The sequence below is a fragment of the Mesoplodon densirostris genome, chromosome 5 (genome assembly GCF_025265405.1).
Source record: "Mesoplodon densirostris isolate mMesDen1 chromosome 5, mMesDen1 primary haplotype, whole genome shotgun sequence".
Lineage (NCBI taxonomy): Eukaryota > Metazoa > Chordata > Mammalia > Artiodactyla > Ziphiidae > Mesoplodon > Mesoplodon densirostris.
Genome location: NC_082665.1, coordinates 29,036,981 through 29,056,062, shown reverse-complemented (window position 1 = coordinate 29,056,062; position 19,082 = coordinate 29,036,981). Strand labels below are relative to the sequence as shown.

General features: G+C 37.9%; 1 protein-coding gene across 5 annotated transcripts in view; it reads right to left on the bottom strand.

Moving 5' to 3' along the window:
* Positions 1-19,082, bottom strand: part of NRIP1 (nuclear receptor interacting protein 1) — a 300,299-nt gene that overhangs the window by 144,723 nt on the left and 136,494 nt on the right. The window contains exon 6 of one of the 5 annotated variants that reach the window (XR_009532557.1): positions 8,115-8,167. The exons of the other annotated variants lie outside the window; for them this stretch is intronic. The gene's annotated coding sequence lies outside the window, so the exon portion shown is untranslated. Of the gene's footprint in view, positions 1-8,114; positions 8,168-19,082 lie in introns of those variants that run through there. 5 annotated transcript variants of the gene reach the window in all.

Sequence of the window (19,082 nt, the reverse complement as noted above, 5' to 3'; positions counted from 1 at the left end):
TTTGCTTTTGGCAGCACTGAACTCTAGGAAATGATGGGGAAATTCAAATTTCTGAGAACGCTTTTCACAAGAGAGACAGAGATTAGAGTTTCCAATGAAGAAGGCATGCTGCAATCGAAGAAAGCAAAGTGCAATAAAGCTCTCAGGCCAGATGGCATTTATCTGAGTGTTCTGAAGGAAATAACATGTGAAACAGCAGAGATGGATGAGGGCACATACTATGTTTGTAAAAATAACAACTGTTCTTGAAGTTTGTCTAGTTTCTAACACAGAGTCTATATTTTTAAAAAAGGAACCAAGAGAGATTCCAGGAATTCAGTCAAGTGAACTTTGTCTTCATGTTAGGATATTGTTTGGGAAAAAAAAAAAATCTGAGGACTATACCAAATAAAATCTGGGCACTTGGGGCTTCCCTGGTGGCGCAGTGGTTGAGAGTCTGCCTGCCGATGAGGGGAATGCGGGTTCGTGCCCCTGTCCGGGAAGATCCCGCATGCCGCAGAGCAGCTGGGCCCATGAGCCATGGCCGCTGAGCCTGCGCGTCTGGAGCCTGTGCTTCACAACGGGAGAGGCCACAGAAGTGAGAGGTCTGCGTACGGAAAAAAAAAAAAAAAAAAAAAGAGAAATCTGGGCACTGAAATTTGGCCAGCTCCCATCAACTCTACGGTCATGGGGGTTTCCACTTCTCCAACCTTAAAACTGATAATGACTAGTTAGAGCAATATCATGTAGTTGCCTTTCAAAAGGTTTGAGAATTAAGAAAGAGAGGCTTGCTTAGATTTAAAACTAGCTAAAGAAATTAGAATCATTTATAGGGTATGTTCATGTCAAAGAATAGAGATGAGTGTGCCTGGAACCTGATGTTGGGATGAAACTACAGTTTCACATTCATTACTTTTTAAATGATTAGGAGGTCTGAGTGAGCCATAAGCAATTGACTCTCATGTGACAGACACTGTGTGGGGCAAGCAGTGCAGAAAGAAATGGTAACCACGTGATTGTATGGTCATCATCGCTAACGTTTATTGAGTGATCACTACACTGGCAGGTGCACTGCTTATTAGTGTTTGAGATCCATTATCTCAGTTATTCTTAGTCTGTGAGTGACAGCATAGCCTACTTCAGAAACATCTGCTATTCAGAAAGAAAAATGTCCTAAGGGGTCAGACAGGATATCAGCCACGGTCAGAGTTCAGATGAGCTCCAAACAAAGCTCATCCAAAATGTTCTGAACAAAATGTGGTCTCCATTTAGAACTGAGTGACGCCAAGAGGGTTGTAAAGGAAGCCAAGGATGGAATCTGTTCTCTGCCCCTCAATCCCCGGGACCAGCCAGGAGCTCTTATCTTCTAAACCTCCAGATAGTCAGGATGACATTGATTCTAAACTCCATCAGAATCACCGGCCCCGAGACTGGAAAGTTCTTACTGTTTTTTACATTTCCTGGTCCTTAAACCCACTTCCTCACCTAACATCTGTCCCTTGCTAATTATAACTCTTTTGTGTTTGTTTGTTTCCTGAGTCCTCTGGCTCAGTCTCTTCCCGTGGCCTTCATCTCTGTTGCCCACCTGGGGTTTCAGACCCATGTGGATCTAAAGCCTTGTCTCAAGCTTTGTCTGAAACTTTCCCAGGCCTTTGTCCACAACCTTCTGCCACCCAACCCAGTGCTGACAGACAGAACAATCTGGAGCCCATAAAGATTAGAGCTGTTGGATTAGTTAGTGACCCTTCCCAATTAAAATACTTAGCTCAGGGTTCTTCACACAATGCCCAAAGTACTTTCTGTTCAACAAAGGCTTGTTGACTGAATTTACAGCCTGTGCTGTAACATGAACTGCAGACCAAAGTCCAAATTACAACACATGACCTCTATGGCAAGAAAGAGTGAAAAAATAAAACAACCTTGGACAGATGCCAGATGACGCTGGACCCATGAGAAACTCCAGAGAGAGAAAAATGCACTAAATAGAAATAGCAGTGCACACACCACAGCCTTGCTCTCTGATCCTTTGTGAACTATGATTCCTCCCTTTCACAAAATTATAAGCCTATTGAGAGTAGGGCACAATGAAGTGTCAAGTGCTGGGTGCCTACCTTCCTCATCATGCCTGTCATCAGGGAACTTGGCAGGAGCTGAACTTCCACGTTAACCTTGTGAGTGGCCAAGCACTCACAATAGACTTGAGTACCAAAAAGCCACAGCAAGCAAAGTGTGAAGCATTGTCAACGTCACATCACATCTTGACAATTATTTGGAAAAGAATCTTTCTGCATTTTCATCTTATGTATAAATTATTCTATACAGTCTCTCTTTGTCATTACCCAAGTCTGGTTTCTTCCCAGTCAAAGCCTGTCTCTAGCTCTTCAAGGAGCTTACTTTTCCTCTTGGTTTCTCTAAGCAACAGCTCTCCCTAATGCCTGGTGTGATGGCTAGGTTATGTGTCAACATGGCTAGACTATAGTACTTAGTTATTCAAATCATAATCTAGGTGTTGCTGTGGAGGTATTTTGTAGATGTGGTTAACATCTATGATCAGTTGCTTTAAGTAAGGGAGACTATCCTCAACAATGGGGGTGGGTCACATTCAATCAGTCAAAAGGCCTAAGGGCAAAACTAAGTTCTCCCTGGGGAAGAAGAAATTCTGTCTCATGTTTGCAAGATCAGCTCCTGTCCAAGAGTTTCCAGCCTGCCAAACTGCCCCCTCCCCACAGATTTTGAATATACCAGCCTCTAAAATCAGAAAAGCCAATTACTGAAATGAATCTCTTTATAGATAAAATCATACATATATATATAAGCATTTTATATACTATATATGTTTCTATATATACATATATAAGTTCCCTCACTTCCCTCGCTTATAAATATCAGAGTTCCAGCAGCAAAAATCATTTATCCTCAATATTTCAAATGAATAGAGTTTAATGAAGGAACTATGAAATTGAAGTGTGAGCAGAGTTAAGGAAACAAAGAAGGGAAGGTTACACAGCAGAGACTAGAGACAGAGGGAAGCAGTTACCACCACAGGGCTGAAGGGGCAAGGGGAGGAAGGAGCTGGGTTCACAGCCCAGTGAAAGCCGAGCCTTGAACGGAGCCTCCTCCCAGCCTCCCTGCTTCAGGGGAGGATGCTGTATGAAGGGAGCAGGGAAGAAAGCTCTGACCTCTCTCTCCTCTTGCTCTGTAATCTCCTGTCCAGTGAGTCAGCCTGCAGGTGGTACAACCCAAACAGAAGCCAGCCAGGAAGGGAGCCTGGGAGAAACTGTTAGTAGAAATCAAACTCCAAGGGCACAGACCAAGCAAACAGGGGAGAATACATCTTGGGTGGAGAGGGGGCCAAGCAGAAAATATCCATGACAGCCTGGTTCTCCTAAGACTCAAGCTACAAGTTCATACCAGTTTCCAGCTTTCATAAAAGACTCTTTAATTTAACTTCTTACTTACTAATCTACCATATCCAATTAATCCCTATTTTTTCTTATTCAATCCTATCATTTTCCCTCATTCCAAGTCTTATTTTTTATTAGTCAGTTACATTCACAATATCCCATAATTTAATTGCTCTCCCTACAATATTTATCTCTTTCATCAAGCTCCCTCTGAACCCCCAACTCAATTTTAATCGATTAATAAAAATACACACATCCATTTACAGGGAAAGCATAGACAATGATATTTTATAAAAGAATCTATATATGTACAGTAGGCTTGGGGCTAAATATTTTATACCCATCAGATTATAATCTACCACAATTTGGAGAACATAAAGTATGTATTACAAAATATGTGTTTAATGGGATAATCTTCTTTCCTTATGTTTTCATCTCCATATGATTAAAAAAAAGGAGACTTCTCATATCTCATTTATTATGGTGGAAGAGAGAAAAGGGCCTATTGTTATCTATAGGCAAGGCGCTAACTATAGAAGACACATATGCGGTTATCTGTCCAGCCCTCTCAGGTGGGAATTGCCTGTCTTCCTCACCGCATTTATGAGGTTATCATAAACTGTTCTAGGGCAACAATGGATTGTCCCAGTAGTAAACACTAGACTCAAGATGACATCATCATAATCCCTACCCCAGACCTCACCTTCCTAGCCAAAGCTTATAAATCCCAGCTGGGCACCTGATACAAATGGGAAATTGGAATACATCCTTGAGAATATTTATCTAGAACTGGTAGTCATTCTTTGGGTTCCTGAACTATGATGTGTAAAACTAAGAGGCCAACTATCAGTAACCACATATTCCGTCATGTGGAACAGAAAAGTGGAGGCAATAAGAGAGAGAAAGAGAAAGAGAGAGGGAGAGAGAGAGAGAGAGAGGGAAATAAAGCATAACCCAGAAAATCAAAGAGGCAAGAACCACACGGAGTCCTAATGGTGTTAGGTCTCTATTTCCAGTTCTGCCTCAAATCCAGATGCATTTCTACCTTGGGTCGTCTAAAGCCCCCACTTTGCTTAAAATCGTTTTTAGTTGGATTCTGTCACACTAAGCCAAAGAGTGCTGATAAAAAAAAATGCCCACCATTTAAACTCATTGAATGGAAGGATGAGCTTCAAAGAGATCAATGGACTTGTCAGGCACATGTAGAAAAACTTATGAAAGAAAAATTCAAACCACACTTACTAATTTCTTGCCAATGATTCTGATGGACTAATTTTCTATTTCTACGATCTTGTCTTCAGGGGCAGGGAAATTTAAACCTATCTTTCCCATTGGGCTTTACACTAGGAACAACAATGGACCTTAAATGATTCTAAAGCATGGAATCCTAGGTGGAACAAGAGCACGATTATATTGAATCCTCATTTTAAAAGCTAAGTGAGTCATATTTCTCCTACAACACTTTGAAGTAGAGTGAACACAGTACAAAATCCAAAAGAAAGGCAGTTACTGAAGTACAACATGATCAGCCCTGTCACAAAACAACTAGTATGATTGTGTCAGATGTTCAGGGCCACCATAGGGACAGAAAGGATCTCTATCAATCCTAGTTTCTATTTCTCATCTGAGTTTTCTACAGTCTCTAAAATATCAATATCTGCTCTGTTTAAAGGAAACATAAATCTAGTAAATAAGAAAATACATGAATTAATAAAGGGTCTAACTCATCTGTTCCATTTTTAGCACCGATAAGGGAAGAACCAAAGGACGAGTATCTAGCACAATGGCCATAGTTGAGTAAAGCTTACAAATACATTACAGCAGTACAAAATAACTAAGGTTCCTAAGAAGGGAAACGTCCTAGGGAGCCAATACTAGGAGCTTCTTCATGTATAGAGTACTATAGTCTTGTGTTTAGGAAGTTGAGTTTTGGAGCTGGACTGCTTCGTTTCCAGTCTTCAGTTTGCCATTTATTATCTATATGACCTTGGTCAAATCATTTATCTCTGTGCCTCAGTTTCTTAATCTGTAAAGCAGGAATAAAAACAGGGGTCCCACAAGTTGTAGTTGAGGATAGTAAATGAGTTCATAGATTTTATGCACTTGGAAAAAAACCTGCCAGACAGTAAGCACTAAATAGATGTTAGCTCTTATTATTAAGAGGTCATGAATCACTTAGGTCTGTACCTTGAAATAAAGCACACACACATACAAACACACACACACATACACATATCTTGGTTATTTAAATTAAAAAGAAAACATAAATTAACAGAGTAAATTTTCATTAAAGCAGCTAATGGCATAGTATCGATCAGCTGGGAGAATGAGTTTATTTCACACATTATTTCTAGTATTGTTCCTCATAAAACAGTAGGACCTCATTAGATACATACATTTAAAGGGAACATTAAAAATATATGATGTATAACCACACAGTTTGCTTAACGTTGCTTTTTAAAATTATTACTATTCAAGTTATTGTTAGTTTAAGGGGACTGTGTGAATGATTTTCTCAAGGGAATCAATAACCCTGTTTGTTCAGTCCCTTGAGATCACTGGGTCATAGCAACTACCAGTATTCAGACGTTTGGGAACTGTTCAGGGAAAACGCAGCAGCTTTGAAGTATCCTCAAGTATGAGAAGGGCATGAAGAAACAATTAATCATAAACAAGTCATTAAAATTAAAAGTGTATTCTTAAGTAGTTTCTTGATTAAGAACAAATGCCTCATTAATCTGGAACATATTGACTTGAGAACACAAGTAAAGTCAAAGAGAGTAATGACTGACATGACATGGAACACAACATGCTGTGTGTTCCCATCTCAAAAGCTTTAGAAGAACAGACTCCCCAAAAGGTCACTAGACACAGTGAATTGAACAGGAAATCCAGTGTCACCCAATGATGCAAAGGTAAACTTTCAAAAATCTAGACAACAGAGAACATTGTGTACCAGCATCGCTGAAACTTTCCATCTATAAATTGAGTGCTGTCCATTTATTTCAGAATGAAAGTAAGTCTAAACCCAAGATCTAAAAAATAAAAATAAAAAACAAAAATACATATGTCTATGAAAAATTATAAGGCATCTAATTTTAAAGAAACTTAGTGTCCTTCTCCCCTACCCCCATCTCCCAAGTCTTAGTTAAATTTGTGAACAGAAGTTAAAAACCAACACAAATAGCTTTGAAGATAATTCTAACAACATAATTGGATGTGAATTTTCTTTGGACCAGACTCAAGTGGCATTTCTTAAAGGAGCATACGGTACTGGGAAAATAAAATAATAGATGCCCATCAATATGAGATGTGCATAAAAAATCACATACATAATTTTAAAAAACAGATCAGACTTTAAAATTAAACATCCATACGAGGATGACTATGCAGTTTTTTAAGGACTAAATCTTGTTTGGAAACAGCCATTAAAATATACCATATATTCTTCTGAAAAGCCTCATGATTTCTAGTCCATGGAGTAAGGGACTTTTTTGGTCTCAATCACTGCTAAATTCTCAGAACAGTGCTTAGGGCATAATCAATGTTCCCCATGTATTTGATGAAGAAAGCACTTCAACCATGGCTGAAACTATAACTTGGATATGTATGTTGTGATCTGTAATTTTTACTATTAGCTTCAGGCCCTTACACTCTGCAGCTGACCCCTTACCCACGTCATTCTACACCTTTCCTATACCCAGCATGATTTTCACAGAGATGTCTCCTCACAATGAAGAGAAAGAAAATATCATGAAGGATGGTAGTAGTTTTAGATGAATATCATGTGCAAAAGACTTCCCAAATGCCATTTTCTATAGTGTGGTGCAAAAAGTTATGATAATTTTTCCAGGACCGGAGTAAATTCTTCTGAAGTCAATCAAAATTTCATATCATTTTCAGGGTCAGATTCCAGGTAGAACACAACATTATCCTTACTTAAATCGTATACTTCATTTTAAACTTCAAAACAAGGGAAAGACAAAATTTTTCTAGAAAGATGAAGCGGTGGTATAAAGAGAAAGAAGAGACATTACTTGCAGCAACTATAATCAGACTTTATTTTTAGTAATATTTAAACTCTACTTTTCCCAAGGTTTTAATCTTAAAAGCAGGATGGATAAAGAGCCAGCACAAGAACATTTCCTATTTATTGAATGTACACCCATTTTGTGTAGAATACAAATTATGATAGCCCATGTGCATGAGAAACAAACAATCTAGTTACAGGGATACGTCTAGTAATCAGGAAACATAATCATATACTTCCTCATAATATCTTAAGTATTAAATTGTGTAGAACAAATTCTAAATGGTCTAAAGATGAGAGATAATTCCAGCACCTAGAACATTGTCCAGCATATATTAGACATGCAATAAATACTTGATAGGTCACTGAAAGCTTGAATGAATGAGTAAATGAATGAATGAATGAATGCTTTTAGGAGTGAATCCTGTTTACAGTCCTGGAGGATGACGTCCAGCACTTGGTTGATGTTTCCGCAAATGACATTTCAATTTTTCCTACCTCTCCATCTTCATGCACATGACAGAAACTGTATCAACCTTGTATAGAAAAGATGGAAAGGTAAAAAATCCAAATGACCTCTTCATAGTATTGGTGGTCTTGGAGGCTCATATTGCAGTGACTCATGTGGCCTGACCAATCAGATTCTTCCTGTTAGGAATTCATTCGAAGAGACTCAGAGGGTTGTGATCAATAAGCTGTTTGCATTGGAGCCTGAGGCCATGCGAGATCAAGGCCAGGGCAGCCATCTGAGGCTCTGTGGAAAAATAAGCAAAAGAAGCCAGTAGAAGTGAGAGAAAACTAGAATAAAAGCAGATTAAAAGGCAAAGTCCAGAAAAACATGGTCCTTGAAAGAGAGACAGCTTGAGAGAGGTGGACTCTGTTTGGAGAGAAGGGTTGACTCAGTCCTGCAGCTTCAAGTGTTCAGTTGTATCTGGATTACAGGAAGACCTCTTTCCCTCATTTGAATTAAACTACTTTGGGTCAGTTTCTATTCCTTATGATTAAAGGAGCCCAATTTAAACACTTAACTTTTGGTAATTTATTCTTTTTTCCCATTGTAATTTGCTAATATTGTCTTTCCCTAACTGTAGATAATATAAATATTGGCTTAGAAGTTCTTTCTTAAAGTCTTTTTAACTATTTGGTTACGCTAAGAGAGTTCACTTTCTTTCGTAATATTTCACAGCAATTCCAAGAGAAAAGGTGAATTTATTGTTCCTGTGAGTTTCTATTCTGTTCAAATTTTTAAATTCAAAAAATTTAAATTGTTATAAACCAAACTAAGCATACAAGAATACTATCCATAACTTTGAAGAGAATGCTTCAGGCTAGCGGCAGATATGTTTATAAAAACAAAATATTTCATCAGTCTTATAGAGCTTTTGTGTGAACTTAGCAAATTTAGCATTTATACAAGGCCCAAGTACCACTGGAAAAGTTCTAAAAAGAATTCATTATCCAGGGCTTCCCTGGTGGTGCATTGGTTAAGAATCCACCTGCCAATGCAGGGGACATGGGTTCGAGCCCTGGTCCAGGAAGATCCCACATGCTGCAGAGCAACAAATCCTGTGCTCCACAACTGCTGAGCCTATGCTCTAGAGCCCGCAAGCCACAACTACTGAGCCCGTGTGCCACAACTACTGAAGCCGCATGCCTAGAGCCCGTGCTCTGCAGCAAGAGAAGCCACCACAATGAGAAGCCCGCACACCACAACGAAGAGTAGCCCCCCATCGCCACAACTAAAGAAAGCCCACATGCAGCAGCAAAGACCCAATGCAGCCAAAAATAAATAAATAAATTTATAAAATTAAAAAAAAAAAGAAAAGAAAAAGAAAAGAGTTTGGCAAAAAAAAAAAAAAAAAAAAAGAAGAAGAAGAAGAAGAAGAAGAATTCATTATCCAGTTGTTCATGTCTACAATGCAAGGACAAGTTTGAACAGAATATTCTGTCCAGTTTTTTTTTTTTTAAAGTGCTTTGTTAAAACAGCTTGGGGTATCACCGTTTGAAAGTTAACCCCTGGTATGTGTTTGGCTGTTGTGTGTTTTTGTTTTGTTTTGTTTGTTTAATTTGCACATCTTGGTCATTTGAATGATCTAGGTGATCTGAAGTTGTTTGCAATAGAACACCCAAACCTTCATCCCCAAAGTACGTGGAACTAGACCTATCAGGATAAGGCAGGTGAGGAAGGAGCCTCCCTAACCCTGCTGCCAGCAGCTTTCTGTAGTTTGCTCCCAGAGGCCTCATTAGGAAGAGATGCCAGGTTACATGCTCAATGAGGAGATAGATCCTTGAGTCCTTTCTTACACCCAGAGTGTCTGGGTGAGAACCAAAGACCTCTGAGAGTGTGACCTATGACCAGTGATGCTTAAGAGAAGCACATGCTAAAAGGAAGTGAAATGTACTTGATCTTTTGGTGACCTCATCACGTATAGGAGATAGAAAGCGAATAGTCTTGTTCTTGGAATACTTATTCTACTAAGATTTAGCAAAACAGCTTGACAAGTAGGTTACTAGGTTTCCTGCTAGGACTTGAGCCATAAGACTGCAAACAAACCCCCCAAAGGAAGAATAGATTGAGGTATTCATGCTATAATCAAAAGGGTAACTATTTATATGCACAGACAGAGCCCAAATCACATCTAAAATTTTCCATCTTGCACATCAGATTTGACGTAGAAAAAAGTAAATTTATAAAAGTTATAAAAGAAAAATTGAAAAATTTCGAAGTATGAAAAAGTATTGTATCTGGAATTTCAAATCTAATTCCAAACTGTGACTAATGGATGTACTGCATGTTTCTGGCTTCAAACCATATGTCACTGGAAGTGCAGAAAGGAGATTTTGAAAAGCATCTTCCCTTATCGTAAATATTTGCATTTTGACAGATTTCCAGGTTTTTTTTTCCACCCATGTAATGGACCCAACATTCTCTTCCTCTTTCTTTATTTATCAAACTCCAATGTTCTCAGACTTCAGTCTGCAACTGGAATGAAGGTGCATTAATATCTGCATACAAAGTTACAGGTTTCTCTCTGCTACCTGCTTATAGTCTTAGGCCTGGAAGAGTTTTCCTACCACGCAAGAAATTCTGGCACATTCCAGTGTCTTGAGTATTGAAAAATCAGCTGGTTGTGCTCGTTCAGACTCTCCTGGTTTTTTGCCAGGTCCATGGGGCATCAGGGTGCCTGCCTATCTGAGGTCACTGACCCTTAAGGAGAATATGACTTCATCCAGTACAGCTGCTGGCGTTCCCAATATTACACAGCCCAGGGGTGCCATCCTGGCACTATCTTTCCTTCTTAGAAAAGATTTCCAATTCCTTTAGAAATTAGAAATATTCACAGAGCTATCCATTGCCCCCACCCCATCAAGGAAAGAGATGCCATATTATCCTCTACATTTTCTTCATTTTCATCTCCCAAAGCCCTCTCAGGTCTTCAGACACAAAACTTCCTCCTCTCTCCTCCTTTCTCCAAATGCAAATCAGACATGCAAATATATGCCTGGGAGGGTTGCTGAATCCAAAAAGCTGTTCTCAGTTTAGGCTTAGAAAAGACCACAATCTACATCTACATTTGCCCCTTTGGAACACCAGACTGCAATAGTTAATAAAGATGAGATGCAGAGTCACCTTTATACCTTAGTCTTTTGTATTTTCAGTAAGATGAGCACCATGGTTCCTTCCAGCTTGCCAAAATAATTGAATGGAAATGTGCTGAACTAGGGGTAAAACTTTGTGCTGGCAGGTAAAATGACATGTGCTATTGTTCACAGGAACTAATGGCAAACAGAAAGATTTTACGTCTTGTCAAACAGATGGAAGAGGCATGGATAGAAAAAAGAGAGAAAAACGGTAGAATAAACACCAGTGGTGAACTCCACTGAGAGAATTAATAGGTGGTATACATTAAAGAGATGGCCTGAAGTGGTTTATAACTGCGACAAAATGTAATCTGTTTTACCAGTGTGATTTTATGTCATCTGGAATTATGCATGGGATATACAGTACAAGGAACTTGGAAGTGGAAAAAAATGAGCTTTCAACAGAAGTGTTGAGTTGGCCCACTGATTTCAGGTGTGCTACCAAATAGTGAGATGACTCAGGAGTGACCCAGGACAAAAGGGGCACCCAACTGAAGACTTGCCAAGTGAGAGCTAAAACAGAGAAAAAAAGGGAAGTAGATACCTGAATGAAGGACAGTTACAATAGCCTAAAAGGAAAAACATAAAAGGAAGAGTATGTACTGGAAAATGATAACTCCCTAATTAAGAAAAACTAAATTTAGAATATAGTATGTACACTTTATAAATCCTCAATTATCACAGCAAAGAAGAAAACAGTTTTTAAATTGGGTTCTTGAAAAATATTTAGATTATTATTTTCAAAATAGAGACAAATCTCTAAATATAAAATCTTCTGAGTCCATCCTATTTTTCATCATGCTAGAGATGTGAGACTTACGTATTATTTTCAGATGCAAAGTTCTGCTCAATTAAATAGAGGTATGATTGACATCTTAAACACAAACTGGATCATCAGGCTCTGTTACTTTCACGGAGTCTGACTCAGTGCCATCCCCTTTTTCAGAGTCAATACCTATGGATATTTCACAATATTGTGTTGACCTAGTTACAAAGCAGAAAGTGTTGTTTCTAAGTTCTGTGTGTATGTATCTATTTGTGTGTGTGTATGTGTGTGTACGTGCATGTGCAAGCATGCTGGCTGGTGGGGTAACAAGCAGCCTTTGATTTATAAACATGCCCAAGAAAGAAATGCACTACTAGGAAAATTATAAGACATAAACTAGCATGATGTAAAAAACCATCAGAATTTACACATCCAAGTATACGTGTTGCTTTTAAAGTATCCATTTGTGAGACTGCACACTTATTCTAATAAGATCGCCATTGCTCCAAACATTTTTTAGAGTTTCTTTTTGAAGATGGCTTTCATTTTCTGCACCACATTTTTTTGAATGTTCAAATGGTAATGTATGTTCATCTTCTGAGTATAAATTTGATTTAGAAATAACCAAAAAAGTAAGTCAGAAGTAAATCAGGAAAGGCAATTAAATTGGGCAATATCATAAAGAGGTAAGGTGAATACTGGAAAAGTTCTGTGTGGATGTATCCTTTGGGATATACTTAATTTTGTGAGCTATTAATTTTGCTACACATCATACTTTCAAGTTTTTTTTGAGATGATTTTTTTGCCCTCGCTTTCAAAATTAGTAACATCCTGAATTCTGCTCCTGACAAACATACATACACATGTGTATGTATGTTTCATTACAGAATGAAAACAAAAAATCTACAGAATTCAATTATTTACATTTAGCAAGAAAAAAAAGTGTTGCTCCAGATGTAGTTCAATCCACCATTGATAACTAAAGCAAAATACTTGCAACTAACTCAAACATACACTTTTAAAAATATACATCAAAATATGAGATTTCTTGTAGCTAATTCTTTTTTTTTTTTTTTTTTTTTTTTTTGCGGTACGCAGGCCTCTTACTGTTGTGGCCTCTCCCTTTGCAGAGCACAGGCTCAGCAGCCATGGCTCACGGGCCTAGCCGCTCCGCGGCATGTGGGATCTTCCCGGACCGGGGCACGAACCCGTGTCCCCTGCATCGGCAGGTGGACTCTCAACCACTGCGCCACCAGGGAAGGGAAGCCCTCTTATAACTAATTCTTTCCATCTATGTAAGGACTCACTCTGCAAGATGCTTTAACAGGAATTTTACTAACGTTTATGGTATTATATTATTTTATTAAGGATTTTCTCCGTTTGAAAATATTATTCTTAACCACTCCCATGTTATTCAGTTGTAACTATTAATATTTGTGCATTTTTTTCCTGTGATCTGTATGGGAAATTTTTGATACGAAATGCAGTAAAATAATGTTTTGGTTTAAATTTTAGAACTTGAATTTGATATAAAACCATTCTACTAACCCTCAAATTATATCAACTCAGCCAAACTTCTTTAGGCAAAATGTTTCTCCCTTCCACTGTGCTCAGTGGCAAAGACTGCTGACTCCGGTGTTTTGCAGCTTCTAAAATAATTATTCAATATGATATTAGGTTATAGAATGTGGGCCACAAATCCTGAAGCCTAGAGAGGCCCTAAGAGATACATTCCACTGTCTTTCAACTCTGTCATGCTCAAGCTTGCGTCTTCTGTCTCTCCTCGCTATTTAACTTGTTTTCTGAACTATAGAATACATGTTTTGAAAGTCAAGCCTTACCAATGTCAAAAGTGGTAAGAGTACTACAATTGTAATACAGCGAAAATTTGCAGTGCGGTTAGGGGTCAAAGGCTAACACAGATATAGACATGGTTGCAATAAGGTGGTGGACTTATGAGCTAAGTTTTCCTTCTTTCATAATTGTATTTAATTTACTTATTTTTCCAAGGGACATCATTTCTCTGAGATGTAGTCTCTCAAGCAGGGTTGCTTTACTTCAAAATTATTGGTGTTTGGGGCTGGATAAGTCATTGCTGGGGGTGCGGTGGGTGCTGCGTTAGGCACTGTAAGATGTTCAACGATATTCCCAGCCTTTGCCCATCAGATGCCGTTAACATCTGCCCCCAACTGTGACAGCCAAAAATGATTCCAGACATGGCTCAGTGCTCTCTGGGGGATGAAATCTTCCCTCCCCACCACTCCTTCTTCTCCTGAGTTGAGAACCATTGCTTTAGAGTAACCATGTGGATATTTAGAGTAAGTTTCTGACAATAAGTTACAGAAGGGGGTTCACATCATGTCACTTACCATTCATGTTAGCTTAGTGTTTTACTTACTACAAGTAGTTTAAGGCCAAGGTAATATATCCTAATCCATGTAATATAAATTCTTATCAACTATGTTCCTACATCCTTATGTTCTTTTTAAACTGTGAACCTATACTCCCATAGTTACCTAAAATGTTCACAAGAAAAATGTACTGATTATAGACAATCAAAATTTTGATATGAAAGAATATCATCTCAAATATCTGCATTATAAAGGATATCATCTCATATATGTGCAGCATTTCATGGCCACAAAAGTTGCTGTAGAGTATGTGGGTCAGAATTACCTTCGGTGAAGTAATACCTGAAATACCTTTAAATTATTATAGGCCAGGCCAAAGCAAGCAAAGCTCATTATATTTGAGAGCACTACTTTGAGGCTTCTAAAGTATCACCAGTCAGATGGCATTTGCAAGAAACATAGGTCTGAGACAACCAAGCGAGCACCTAGCGAGACTTCGAATACTGTGAGAACAAGCCTGACTCTATGTTATGCTCACAGAAGTTTCGGGTCTATTCTTGCCTAGCCCTGGGATTTTAGTAGGCAAGCAACAAAAAAGATGAACTTCAAATTTCACTCTGAGAAGTATCAGGCTTTATGGAACATAAAACGAACTCAGGAACAAAGCAAACCTTGAATAATAAACAAACTCTGATGGAAAGTGAATAAAGGAGCCCAGAGTGGCTTTCCAATTTCCTTGGCAACCAGATAAGCAAGCAGAAAGCATCAACCAGCTAAAAAACTCCCATCCATACACACTTCATGCTCGCAAATACCTGAATAATAAAGATGATAATCAGACTTAGTGACAAAGTACAGATAAACTCACTCTGGCTTTGCAAGTACAAAACCAGTTATTCTACTCTTGATGTTTTAATAAGTAGAACTTTCCAAGGATCATCAAGGCCACAGTGAACTATGTGAAAGTTTGCAGAGCCTGGGGAGGGGGAAACTGGCCTAACATCACCAGGGTCATCTAAATTTGTGACCCCTGACAAATTCCAAGTTCCTGAGAAGATGGCAAGAGGAGAATGCTGCTTTACCAAAGGTTAGAAATATGGGAATACAGAATGTGTGTGTGAGTGCAAGCTATGTGGCTTTTGCATTCCAGCAGCTTCCAAAGCTAGCTATGAGAGGTCAGTGGATCAAACTGAGCTGGAGAAGCACAGCAACACTTAAGATGTTTTGCTCTCCACACCCCGACTTGCTTAAGGTGTTCACTCTGTGCCATCTGAATCCCAATCGCATCTCATTTGCAAATGAGGCACGGAAATCTCTTCTCAAAGTCTTAATACTTCTTTTCCAAATAATACTTACTTTCATGTGGCATTCCTTTTTTTTTTTTTTTTTTACTAATTATTCTTGGGTGCAGCATATTTTGTAACCACCTAAGAACACACTGATCCAAAACTGAACATATAAATAGTTATAGTCACACACATCAAAAAGCTGAAAGTTAGAGTGGGCTGAAGAAAAAAGTAGGAGCTAGAGAGAGAGTACGAGATTGGATAAAACAATAAAATAAATGAAGAACAGAAGTCATTTCTATGTATGAAGTAGGAGAGAGAAACTATTTCCTGAGGCTTTGGGGGAGGTAGATTTCCCACACAAAAGATGGCAGTAGATTGAAAAACTCACACGAATTGCTTTTCACTCCTCAGAGATTCTAAAATTGTAGGCATCAAATACAGTGTTAAAACTACATACGGGTTCTTTTCCTCATAAGTAAATTACATTGTCTTAGTATTACGGTGTGTGGTTTAAAAGGCAAGTAATTATTTTTAGTGGCTGAGAAGAGATTAGCTCCACAAATAAGGGGCAATTTGTCAAAAAGAAAAAATAACATTGCCAATAGAATTCTGTTTTGGGGGGCTTGCACTTAGAATTAAATTCTAAAACTTGCCCAAACCCCCAGAACCAGTCTGCAAATATTGTACTCCACCTTCTGTCCATCTTTACCAATATCATTCTTCACACACAAGACTTTTCACCCTCTTCCTCCAGGCACTTCAAATATCTCCAGGACAAGACACTATAAACAGATGCTTGTGGCCAAAAGCACAGAGCTTTCGATAAATTCTTCTGAAATCCCACAAATGGAACCCAAAGGAGGCAAGAAGGCACATTTCATATTTAGCAGCTATAGCCTGAAATCTCAGGTTCTACATAAATTATTTCGTGATTGAATCCTAATCTGGTCAGTTTAAACAACCAAAGACCCAGCTCAATAACCCATCACAATCCCACCTTAAAAATGTAATTTTCTTATTTGAGTGTCTTCTTTAAGTACTAATCTGTTTCTTTTTTTTTTTTTTTTTCTGAAAAGTCTGCCCCATGTTGCTATTTCTCTGACACTCAATATATTTTATTAAGAATTCCTATCATGTGTAAATGATATCTTTGAATAATCTGTGCAGGAGTTCTTAATCAGTTTTCACAACTATCCATAAAAAGCATGGATATTCATTTTAAGACACAGTTTGAAAGTTTTAGTGATAATTTGATAAGTAACAGCTATTGGATAACTGAAGAGAATAAACGTTCACGTATATAAGTCTTCCTTTTGTGTTAGATTTTTAAAATTACCATTTCATTCATGGTGACTTCTTATATTAAATTTCTCGGGGTCACCAGACCTCAGATGCTAAAAGGGCGGAAGAAAGAGGTAGATGAGAACAGCTCCGAAACGACAGTGAAAACATATGGTGTCCATCTTGCAAGCATGAGGCTCACGGGTATTATTGCTGCTCTCCCTGTGTTCAGAAAAGCTGGAATAAGCCAGCAGGCAGCCTGGTGTCTAGTCAGAAGAGTGCCAGAAACAGGTGGTGCCGACCTAACCTTTTCTTTCCACCACAGATACTCTGAGCAAATCCTACGTTCTTCATAGTATTGGCTTGAAAACAGACTTATTAGAGGAAAACCAAGTGTTTAAAAAAGACAGTTCATAAGGAGTCATGATGCCTGAAATTGTTGTTGTTTTTCTTTTACTTTGTGAAAATTATGTAATTTTAAAATTAAAGTATAATATGCACATTTTGTGTTCACTCGTGTGAGTTTTGACAAGTGGTGTATACTCCAATGGAACACCACCCAAACCATACAAAAAACATTTCAATCACCCCAGACATTTTCCTCATACTCCTTTCCAGTCAAACCCCACTGGACTAAATTCTATTGCCATCCATTATTTTTGCCTATCCTTGAAGCAACTTACCATATGCATCTTATATCTGGCTTCTTTTGCTCAATATTATGTTTTTGAGATTCATTCATGTTGTTGCATATATCATTTGTTCATTCCTCTTTCTTGCTGACTAATATTTCACTGTATGAATATAACAGAATTTGCTCATCCATTTTCCTGAGATACTTAGATTGCTTCTGGGTTTTCTCTGATCATTCTTATACAAGCCTTTTTGTAGACATATGTTTTCACATCACTTGGTTAAACATCTAGGAGTGGAACTCGGGTTACACAGAACATTTAACTTTTAAGAAATTGGCAAACAATTCTCCAAAATTGTTGTGACATTTTACACTACCAACAACAATCTGTGAGTAGTTCAGTTACTCCTCATTCTCACCACTATTTGGTAGTGTCAGTTTTTAGCCATTCCAGTGGGTGTGAAATGCTATCTCATTGTACTGAAATTGCATCTGCCAGAAGACTTATGATGTTGAGTATCGTGTGTTCATCACCCTCATTCACATGTGGGATGATGGCTCATTCCTACATTTCCTTTTGCCAAGTGTCTGTTCAAGTCTTTTTTCCCATTTTTTAATTGCATTGTTTAACTTTTTATTGCTGACTTTCAAAAGTTCTTTATGTATTCTGGGTATGAGTTATTTGTGAAATAAAAATAATAAGAATATTTTCCCAATCTGTTGCTTGTCTATTCATTTTCTTTCCAGAAATTTTTAATTTTAATGAAATTAAAACATTGTTTTCAGTGGTATTTTTAAAATTTTGTCTAATAAATCTTTGCATACCCCAGACTGGCAAAGATATCCTTATTTGTTTTCTTCTGGAAGACTTTTTATTGTAATTTGTATATTTAATTTCATGTAGGGGAGGCAAAACTTTATTGTCTTAGGCTCCCTGGCTAGTTCTGAGAATTAAACTGACATAAGGCAAATTAACAGGAGAAAAAAATACAGTTTTATTTTTACATGTACGTGGGAGCCCCATAAGAAAAATGAAGACCCAGAGAAGCGGCTAGGCCTAAGTGTTTATGTAATAGGTTGAACAAAGAGAGACAATTGTAGAAAAGTAAAGGTATAGAGAGATTAAAGAAAGGTAAGAGTTATTTTAACAAGGTCTGTTTGTACAGATTTCTTTCAGCCTTGACTCCCCATCTCTGGCGATAAGAATATTTCTTTCCTCCTGGTTTAAGAAGGACATCTTTCACATGGAAATGTTATCTCTTCCTTTCAGGAAGAAGAGGGAGGTCAGAGTGTTCTTCTTATACCTGCTGTTTTTCAAGTGTCTTTAGCTCAAAATATTCCGTTTGCCAACATGGCATATTTGGGTGGGGTGAGGGGTAGATTCTGCCACCTTTCATTCATGGTCCATCTCCAAATAATTTTTGGTGTATTGAGTGAGGTAAGGTCAAAGTTCAATTTTTTTCTAATGTATAGTCAGTTGCTGCATCATGCTAGAAAGAACTTTCTCTTTCTCACTAATGTGACTTGCCATTTTGGTCAGATATCAGTATATTTGTGTACGTATATATTATATATTTATATATATGTGTGTGCATATAACCTGTATATGTGTGTATACATCATATAATGTGTGTATATATCACATTCATGTGTATGCACCTATTCCTGGATTTTTTAAATTCTATTCCATCAATCTATTTGTCTGT